The sequence below is a fragment of the Acinonyx jubatus genome, chromosome A1 (assembly GCF_027475565.1).
Source record: "Acinonyx jubatus isolate Ajub_Pintada_27869175 chromosome A1, VMU_Ajub_asm_v1.0, whole genome shotgun sequence".
Taxonomy (NCBI): Eukaryota; Metazoa; Chordata; class Mammalia; order Carnivora; family Felidae; genus Acinonyx; species Acinonyx jubatus.
The window spans coordinates 209,507,886-209,518,804 of NC_069380.1; the positions used below are offsets into that span (position 1 = coordinate 209,507,886).

Consider the following 10,919-nt stretch of genomic DNA (forward strand, 5'->3'; position numbering starts at 1 on the left):
GGCAATGTACACTATATTCTGACATACATAGTACACATAATAAGATCCTTTAGATCCTTCACAACAGTTATGCACTATAGATGCAATACTGATTTATACATTGGATCCCAGGATGTGATTGACTGGAGAAAAAAAAAAGGTGGACTGGGCATGTTGGGTGAAGGAACCAGAAGTAATATAACACACAGTAAATACACATCTGGTTTGAAAAGCAACAGCAGCATACACAGCGTTGGCAGTGGTGCCTCTGAGGTGGTAGAGCTAGTTTACATTAACCAACTGAGGACAAGAGGGGTCTCATCCAGCATCAGGATGTAGCTTCAGGGTTTTGTGAACCATGCCTATTTGTAACTTTAGGAAACAGGTTTTTCCTAGGCTATTTTAATATTAGTACTTGAGTAACAGATCAGGTAAGAAGGGTAATATACACAACCTCCAACTAAAATCCGATTGTAGTCTGGACAGTGAAGTGGTACAACATCAGAAAACTTGAAAACTGCAGCTCTTTTTGGATCCCCCAAAGTGTATCTGTACTCTTCCTCAAATGGGCCTCTTCCTCAGGAGTCAGAGTCGCCGTCACAACATGTGAGATTCCATTCTGTCCCAAGATGCAAGGAACACTAAGGAAGACATCATCTCTTATTCCATAGAGACCGTTAATCATGGTGGAAATTGGAGGCACCCACCTAAGATTCTTCATTATACTTTCTGCCAAATCTGCCACAGACAGTCCAATGGCCCAGGAAGTATAGGCTTTCAGTTTGATCACCTCATAGGCACTGTCAGCCACCTGTTTGTGAACCTCTTTCCACTGTTCCTTATCTGCATCTGTGCCTAAGTCAGGGTGCAGATTCTTCAGGAAAGCACCAGCAACATTTATTCCACTCCATACAGGCACACTAGAATCTCCATGCTCCCCAAGATGCACCCATGACAGCTTAATGGGTGAAGTCCCAGCCTTTTCCCCATTAGGTAATGGAACCAGACTGAATCCAGATTGCAACCACTTCTAATAACATGGTTTTTGGGAAAGCCACTTATCTTCCAAGCCTCATAGGTCAAGATATCCACTGGATTGGAAACAATAAGCAACTTGCAGTTTAGGTTCTATTTTACAACCCATATTAGAAATGATGAACTTAAAGATGTTCACATTATGCTGGACCAAATTAAGATGGCTTTCTCCCTCTTGCTGACGTGCCCCAGCTGTGATAATAACCAGCTTGGAGTTTGCAGTCACATGATAGTCTTTGCCGGAGACAATTTTTGGTGTTCTAGGGAATAGGTTGCCATGCTGGAGATCCATCATCTCTCCCTTCAGTTTGTCTTCCATGACATCAACAAGAGCAAGTTCAACCTGCCAAGTCCTTCATTAAGATACTGATGGCACAAGCCGTGCCAACAGCATGAACCCCAACAACGGTAATCTTATTCTGGGGGTTATGATCTTCCTTAATAAGTTTCTGAATCAGCTGATCCTTGAGAGTTGCCATATTGGATTTAGAGCCAAGAGGAATCAGGAATGCACATCGGCGGGTGGGCGTCCAAGGCGCATGGTGTTGGGTCCGGACTTGGCAGCAGTGGCTCCCCTCCCCAGATGGAAATTTTAGAACAGAAGCACTGTTTCTTCTGTTAAAGTATGAGCAGTTGCTGAAAATTGCTGGTGTATGGAAGCTATTCATTCCAGATCACATAAACAAAGCCCATGGGTCTATGCAGTCAGTTATGAGCAGGTGGGGTTCCAAACAGGAGGTACTTTCGAAAACAGTGGCTACAGAAAAAAATTCAGAGTCCCATATACATTTCAGAGAAGAGATCCAGTCTGAAGCTTTGACTTTGGAGCCTAAACACCCACCATGGGCATTCAATTACTTACCTGGGTATTCTGAGTGGCTGGAGCATTTCTGAATAAGAGAGTCTAAACAACAACTGTTGATAGAATGTTAATTCCCTCCTCCTATTTAGACTCAATCCCTTGCTTCCTCTCTTCACCTATCTTCATTTCCCTTCTCTAAGGGGGAGGGAGGGAGTAATCTGGTGGGTGGGTAGGAGGAAGAGCCACCTCCTGTTAACTAACTAGTTAACCAACTGTGAGCCAACGAGTCCAGAAAATGCTCTGCCTCACATTTTATCAGGAGAGGGTTTTGCAGCTCTGCCTGGACTGGATGGAGGAATTTATTTCTACCTCTGTAGAGAAGGGACAGCCAGCCCACTGCCATGACAGATATGTGGCTGTGCTCTGAACAGTTTATCAGTGATAAAGGTAACAATGGACTCTCCAGCTGCTAGACTTTGTCTCTCTCTTTCTCTCTCTCTCTGTTTCTCTCAGTTGGTTCAACACCCAGGAGAGGTAGAAAGGGGTATTGTTTCCCAAACCCTAAAGCCCTTATATCCTCATATCTCCCCCTCTCTACTTCCATCCCTATGTAGCTAATCCCCAGTCACTGATGCCCTCATTTAACTAAAATGAGCACGTTAAAATGTCCCTGCAAGGTCTCTTAGCAACAGGGCTTCCTGATCCTCTTTAGGGAATAACGCCATAGAAAAAGAGTGTTTCCTTCCGGTTAGTTGTTATAACAGGAACTCCATGTATCATAAACTTTTGTGTCATTTCATATTGTCTGGCCACAGTTGAGCATCAGCTGGGCCTCTTTGTCTGCGCTGCTCCTTTTCCAAGTTTGGACACGAGGAAGGAGCTCCCGTGAGGCAAAGCTGCCTGTGCAACTGTGCACACCAGTGCAGGGCAGCAGGATGGGAAGCATGACTCTGGAGTCACAGCCAGGTGGGGACAGACACGGTGCACAGCACGATCCACTGCTGCCCTGCCTGGCAGCAAATTCATTTGACACTTCATCAAACCCCAGGCACAGCCATGGCTCTGCCATCTCTTGTCTTCAGATTGGAGGTAATGCACGCATCTCTGTCATTCAACGGGTTAATTTTATATCCTAGTTCTAGGAGAAACAAAATCATTGGATAATGAGTTAGCACTTTTTGCCCTTCACATTGGCAAAGTTGTCTTTCTTTGTTAGGTAAGTGATTATGTGGAACAAGGATCTCTTAGATTTTAGGCGATCTAAACAGAGCTTACAACACAAAAACACACAGATCCTCTGACCTTGCAACCCCACTTCTGAGAAACTACTCTACAGAAATAAGAGGGCCTTTATATAGGAGTGTATGTAAAAGACATTTGCAGCATAGTTTGTGTGGCAAAAAACCAAAAACAGACAAATAAAAAACAACAACTTGAAGTTTCCATCAGTAAGAGAATCTCTGATAAAGCTGTAAGAAAGACATATAATGGAATTGTGTATAGTTTTTTTTTTAAATTTTTTTAACGTTTATTTATTTCTGAGACAGAGAGAGACAGAGCATGAGTGGGGAAGGGGCAGAGAGAGAGGGGGACACAGAATCTGAAGCAGGCTCCAGGCTCTGAGCGGTCAGCACAGAGCCCGACGTGGGGCTCGAACTCACAGACTGCGAGATCATGACCTGAGCCGAAGCCGGACGCTTAACCGACTGAGCCACCCAGGAGCCCCAATTTTTTTAAAGGATAAAATGGATCTATACCCGTCGAACTGGAGGTGTAGCCACTGTATACTGTTAGTCAAGAAAAGCAGGATGGCAGGATGTGTATCCTATAATGCTATTTTTTGTTTATCTAAAAAAAAAATGTATGTAAGTGCATAGATGGTTGTACATTACTGTATGAATTTGGAGAAAGGTATGGAGAGAAACATAACCATCACAAAAGTAGAATATCTATGAATAGGGAAATAATGAAAAAAAAAAGAAAGCTTTTAAAAAATAGATTAGAAGACTGCATTACAAGTTGGTTCAAAATCCCTGTACATAATTTTAGAGATCTAGAAAGCTAACTGATAAAGTATAGGAATTTGATCAAATTAACATGTTACAGTTATTTATCAGTCCATTCTGTAGACATCAAAATGATGTTTGGGATATAAATCGAAAGTGAAAATCAGGTAATTAAACTGGTAACATATAATCCCTATCTATAAGTCTAATCGTGTGGATGGATATACAAGAAAGTATAATAGTAATCATCCACGCTATGAAATTATGAGTCTTTTATTCCTTATTTGTATTTTGCAGTTTTTCTTTTTTATTTTTTTTAAGTTTATTTAATTTTGAGAGAGAGAGCGAGGGTGCATATGAGAGAGAGCGCACAAGTAGGGGAGGGGCAGAGAAAGAGGGAGACAGAATCCGAAGCAGGCTCCAGGCTTTGAGCTGTGAGCACAGAGTCGGATGCGGGGCTGGAACCCACAAACTGTGAGATCATGACCTGAGCTGAAGTGAAGTGGACACTTAACGGACTGAGCTGCCCAGGCACCCCATGTGTTTTCTAGTTTTTCTAAATGAGCTTGCATTTAACTTATAATAATAAATATTTACAAATATGAAACATAATCTTATATGGTTATAATAAGGAGCATCTGAGAATGACCAGTGCAAGGTCCCGTTTTAAGATGTAAACAATCAGAGAATGCTGTTTGATTCCATTACCCTTCCCCGGTAAGCAGGCAACTCAGAAAGGTATCTCCACCTGAGTTTGTTTTGGCACCTCGATGGACACCTCATTTCAACAATTCTCAAGGCTAATTTTCAGCAATAATGGAGATGAACTTGGGATGTAACCATGGAGGAAACAGAAGAATCTTCCTTTAAAGTTCAAACTGGCCCTAAGTTCATTTTAATGGGATTTTAACTTTAACCTTGTCTGAAGCACCTATCAATCTGGATAAGGAGGCCAACGTTGCCCTCTGCTGCCTGGAATTAAAATAGCCTTCATTTCTCATAACTACCGGGACTCCTAGATGGGGCTTTCCCAGAGGGAATTGAATTCCTTACTCTAGTAGCCAGAGGAGAGTCCCCTTTGATAAAAGGAGTTCTGGCGTCACTGGAGATTTATAATGCACTCTGAGAAGTCATGCCATGAAGAAACTGCTTTACCTAAGTCTCTCCCAGATTGAATATTGTAAGAGCCTAGAGAAAGCACATGACTTTATAGTTTCAAAGTCGACAAATAAACATCACTTCAAGCAGGCCATTGTAAATCTATATATAATGATCTCTCCCTCCTGGGACAACACCACCTCTCACTCACTCAACGTCCATTCCATCCTTCAGTCATTCCGCCCTCAATTCTGCAGAACCCCTACCCCGTATTCCCCGCTACTTTTCTCCCCATCCTCCTCCCAAGCCCAGTCTCTTCATTCTTGATAACTCTTCTGTCAATTCCTTCCTCTTATTCTCCACAGCCCCTGATTTCATTCAGGCCTTCATTCTTGATCTGCCTTCCATGACTCTGCAGATTATTCCTGTTTCCCTCATCCCGATGCTTCCTCCGCCGCACTATACATCAGGACTGTAAGTACTTGATTTCTTCCTTTCCTGCTGCACTGTAAACTCCATGAGGACAGGGAGCTTGTCCTCCTTGATCACTGCCTAATGAAGCCCCAGTTCCATAGTTGGATCCCAATGGCTTTTCGCCTTGAACACATGAATTCCTCCAGAGAGAGTTGTTGCAGCAAAGTACTGGAGGAAATGAGAATAACATTACTTTTCTTATACTACATATAAAACTTACTGACTCCTTATAACAATTTCATGAAAGAGGCATCATCTACATTTTATAGATAAGAAAAGAAGCTCAGAGTAATTAAACAAATTTGCCTAACTGGTAAGTGACAGAATTAGGATATTAACCAACTGTCTGGCTCCAAAGCTCACACCTTTGCCTCTATACCATACTTTCTCCCACAGGATCAAGATCTCCAATAGAATGGTTGTCCTCAAAATAAGAGGAAGAAGACCTCATTCACTGGAGAGAAGGAGGGAAGCACTGATATAGGTTTCCAGATTTCATGAAGTAGGAAGAGAGCTAGTAGCCTCCTGAGAGTGAGGGCGGTAGATGAAGTGTGAAGTGACATTTGAAAACATAAAGTCATATGATTTCCACAGTCTGTTAGATAGATTTAGTCTGATGTAGATGAGATGTAGATGATGTAGAGAGGTGTAGCAGATTTGAAGAAAGTAGTGACAGCTATGGATGGATTGAATAAAGAAACTACTCATGAGGATAAATGATTGTGCATCTGAGTTGGAGATCATGAACTGGAAGAAACACCACTTCTTACACTTCTATAGTTTTTTCTAACAGTGCTCAGTCTTTTGGCTGTAGGAATGGAGAAACGTTAAGTATTTGTCCAACGGGCGAAGTGAACAAGGATGCTTGAGAGTTGAGAGTGTAGTGAAAAAGAAATTCGACTGATCAGCCATGGAAGTCAAGCCTTGGTGAGAAAAAAAGCAAAAGGCAGCCTGGGACAGAGGGTTAAAAAAGGAATTGGAAGACTAGACTCTTGTGAGATCCTAAAGCAGATAGAAATGACGGAGGATTCACACCAGCCAGAGTGGCCAAAATGAACAAATCGGGAGACTATAGATGCTGGAGAGGATGTGGAGAAATGGGAACCCTCTTGCACTGTTGGTGGGAAGGCAAATTGGTGCAGCCACTCTGGAAAACAGTGTGGAGGTTCCTCAAAAAATTAAAAATAGACCTACCCTATGACCCAGCAATAGCACTGCTAGGAATTTACCCAAGGGATACAGGAGTACTGATGCATAGGGGCACTTGTACCCCAATGTTTATAGCAGCACTCTCAACAATAGCCAAATTATGGAAAGAGCCTAAATGTCCATCAACTGATGAATGGATAAAGAAATTGTGTTTTATATACACAATGGAGTACCACGTGGCAATGAGAAAGAATGAAATATGGCCCTTTGTAGCAACGTGGATGGAACTGGAGAGTGTGATGCTAAGTGAAATAAGCCATACACAGAAAGACGGATACCATATGTTTTCACTCTTATGTGGATCCTGAGAAACTTAACAGAAACCCATGGGGGAGGGGAAGGAAAAAAAAAAGAGGTTAGAGTGGGAGAGAGCCAAAGCATAAGAGGCTCTTAAAAACTGAGAACAAACTGAGGGTTGATGGGGGGTGGGAGGGAGGGGAGGGTGGGTGATGGGTATTGAGGAGGGCACCTTTTGGGATGAGCACTGGGTGTTGTATGGAAACCAATTTGACAATAAACTTCATATATTGAAAAAAAAAAAAAAGAAATGACGGAGGATTTTCAATCCTGTTAACTCAAATAATGACCTTGAAACGAAGATTGAAACACATGTCCGTCTTTGATGAAAGGAAGTGTATGCGTTGGAGATTACTTTGGCTATAATGAACCAGAAATGTGACCACAGTAATTTAATGCAATGTCTATTTGATTAAACACACATATCACCAGATCCACCATGTCACCAATGAGCTGAGCTCCTTCTATCATTCTCTTCTTCACTATGAACATGTGGTTTTCATTCTCATGGTCACCTTGTCCGTGCAAGATAGCTGCCATTTTGCCTTTCAAGAAGAAAGAGGAAAGAAGGAACTTATGAGAAGGTCAGGAAAGGGCAAAATATTGTCCTCTTTCGTAAGCTCCCAAGAACACCCACCCAGGACTTCCATTCTTATCGCAGGGACCAGATCTATCTCATGAGTATTCCTAGTGAAAAACAAAACAAAACAAAACTCTGGAAAGCTGAGCATCTTAAGGAGGGCACACTGACTTCAACAAAATCTGAGCTCAGAAGTATGAAGTTGGACAGGAAATCAGCAGTCTGACCTAGGAGGAGACATCTGAAACCTAAACCCACATCTGAAGATGGAGGCTAAATGGGACATTGGAAAATGATGCAGCAGGGAAAGGAAGGTCAAATTTAAGTACTTGGAAAGCGTAGGAGTAGCACGGCTATTTGAACCCAGAAGGTTCAGGAATTAGAGGCATCAGGTACAAGGGAAGAAAGCAGACTAAACATAAAGGCATTGTTTGAAAGTGCATAGAGAGCGGTTGGACTGCTGTTTACATCCTCACTTATGCAGTCACATGACTGTTCCATCCTGCCCAGAAGACTGTTGGGTTCATTCCTTAGAGAACCAGAGAAACTGCAGGGACAGCAGAGTCAGGGGAGGACTATGATGAAGTCTCAGCCTCGATTCCTGATAACTCTGAACTGTTCTGAACACAAGGGAGTAAGTGAAAGTCTGCATACTGGCTGAGAAGGCTATTTCTTCCCAGCCCCCTTCCCAAATGCAACACCAAAAAGACAAGGCTTACCTTGCAGGAAGATTGGAAGTTCTCTGAAGAAACTTAATGCCCTCTACAAGGTACTGCAATATAAGGAAACAGGATAAGAAGAAGGTAGAACTTAACAACTTAAAAAGTGACAACTGAAATATTTTTTAAAAAATCAGTAGAATGAATAGGAAAATAAAGTTAAGAAGAAAGAACTCTTAGAAAGCCGATCATCTAAATAATAGAAGTTCCACTAAGAACAGAACAGAATGAGAAAATAATTTGTCCACCAAATTAATTCAGTAGAATCTTCCAGCCTATAACCACCTCCTGTACACACACACACACACACACACACACACACACACACACGCACACACACACGTGCACGTACTTCTGATATATTTAGTGCTTCACTCTTCAGTAGGATCTCTGGTAGTTAGGCATGATTCCAATATGACAGAGACCAAAATATAAACATATAAACTTAGAAGAAAGTAGAGATAATACAGTGTGCTAAACAAATACCCTATGATAAGAAACTGAATCCAAGGAACAAGAATAGGATGCCTTAATATAAGGAATAACATAAGAACAAGAAAGAACTCTTGGAAAAAAAAACCGCAACAACTAAATAATAAAATAATAGATGGTCCATTAAAAACAGAAAATAGGGGAGAAAATCATCAAAGAAAACACAAAAAAGCATTTCCCAGAACTGAAGGATACAAATCTCCAGAATGAAAAGGCCACTCACTACCATGAAATTTCAGAATAAGGCTAAAAATAAAGACTAAAACATTTCAGAGAAAATGACAGGTGACATACAAAGAAATGGGACTAGGAATGGATTCCTCATAGAAACACTAGAAGGCAGAAGAAAATGGGATCAAGGTCTTCCCAGTTCTGAGAGAAAAATAAGATTATTTTCGATCAAGAATCCTATGCATTCTTCTTTGAAAAGCAACTGGAAAATCCTGTTCACTAACAGGTTAACAGTTGTTAACCCAGATAAAAGAAGACATGGAATCCAGAAAAGAAGACCAAACATGGTGGAGAGGTGGGAGCTGACACAGGAAGGGCTGCCATGAGCCCAGATTGGAGCAGGAGACAGGATTCTAGAAGGGATTTGTCTCAGAAGATAAATGGAACCTGTGAATTGTCTGTCACATTTGGCTTTTAGATGGTAATTATGTGAGGGGATGGATGAAGGTGTAAACTAACCTTACTGTGATAATCATTTTGCACTATATATGTGTATCAAATCACGACATTGTACTCCTCAAAGTTACATATATTAAAAGTCAATAATATCTCAATAAAGCTGAAAAAATTTTTGGCTTTTGGGAAAACAGTAGTGAAAGAACAAAACAGAGCTGGTTGGATACTCAAAGAAAATATTTTAAAAGAGATAAAACTCCAATAAAACAATCAAAATAATTGTACAAGAAGAAAAATGTAATCATAGACGACTATTTGGTCTATTAGAGCAATAAATAGCATTTATGAACATAGTAACACCTAATAATGGATTTCACAAAAGTTGAGGTATGAGAAGGGTGGAGGGAGAAAATGAAGGAATATGAACTAAAATCCTCATCTTTTGAAATAGGAAATCAATAGAAGGGTTCTAAAAGTGATGAACAATGAGAGAGCAGCAGTCCTTACAGACAGGAACAGGGGCTAAGAGTGGCTACTTGGGGGCATGGCAACAGTCAAGGGTCAAAGGGACAAGAGGCTGGTTTCCTTACAAGCCTTTTATTTGTTTGCCTTTTTTTTTTTTTTTCTTTTTTAAGGTAGAATTGAGTAAGACTGTTCAGAATGGGAAGTGGGAGCTTTCTCCTCTAAGTGTACTTCCCAGCACCAGTGGGGGGCTTGTGAGGTGCAGTATCTCAGAACCCAGCACAGGGCTACAGAATGAGTCTTTATTTTATGCCACGTCCCGGAGACTTACAGGCCAGCAGTCTTGACAAGTGCTGGTCTATCTGTCATGGTGCAAGGCCTGAAGTGAGATGCGGGGGTCCCTTTCTGTAACAAGGGGGAAGTGAGGCAAAGGGACTCATCGGGCACACGAGTCATCAGTGTATGTGAACTCAGTCCGCCACTCTAGTTCCTTGGCCCTTTCCACTTGCCTCTGCCTCCCTAACCTGCCTCCTCAGGACTCCTGACTTAAGGAGCATAGGTGCCCCAATTTTAACACATTTTGGTACCTATTTTGTTTGGGGTACCTAGTTTACTTCACAAAATTGGTCTTTACAGAGTTAGTTACATGGTAGTTGCAACTGTGCTGTCACTGTTCTAAAATCGTTCCTGCATATTTGATTACCAAGACCATCTAATTCTAAATAGACTAGATGCTTGATAAAAGCTTAGCAACTCAGCTATTTCAATTCTTCAAATACCAGACCAGAACAGATGGGTAACAGTGAATAGAACAGTCTCTGCACTCCAGGAAAGAACAAAACAAAAGGAACTACAGACTTTAACAGCTTTGATGGGATAAGCCCAGTTCTACAAGCTCTTAGAGGGTTGTGCCCTATTGTTTCCACCCGGAACCTAGGAATAAGCTGTCAGTTACAAAGAGGATCCTTTGGAGCGCCTGGGTGGCTCAGTTGGTTGTGTCCAAATTCAGCTCAGGTTGTGATCTCATGGTCTGAGTTTGAGCCCTGCATCGGGCTCTGTGCTGACAGTTCTGAGCCTGGAGCTTGCTTCAAATTCTGTGTTGCCCTCTCTCTCTGCCCCTCCCCTGCTTGCACTTTCTC

The 10,919-nt window shown here is 41.7% G+C and overlaps 1 pseudogene; it reads right to left on the bottom strand.

Moving 5' to 3' along the window:
- Positions 1–456: 456 nt before the first annotated feature.
- LOC106988511 (L-lactate dehydrogenase A chain-like) lies at positions 457–1,529 on the bottom strand (annotated as a pseudogene).
- Positions 1,530–10,919: the final 9,390 nt, after the last annotated feature.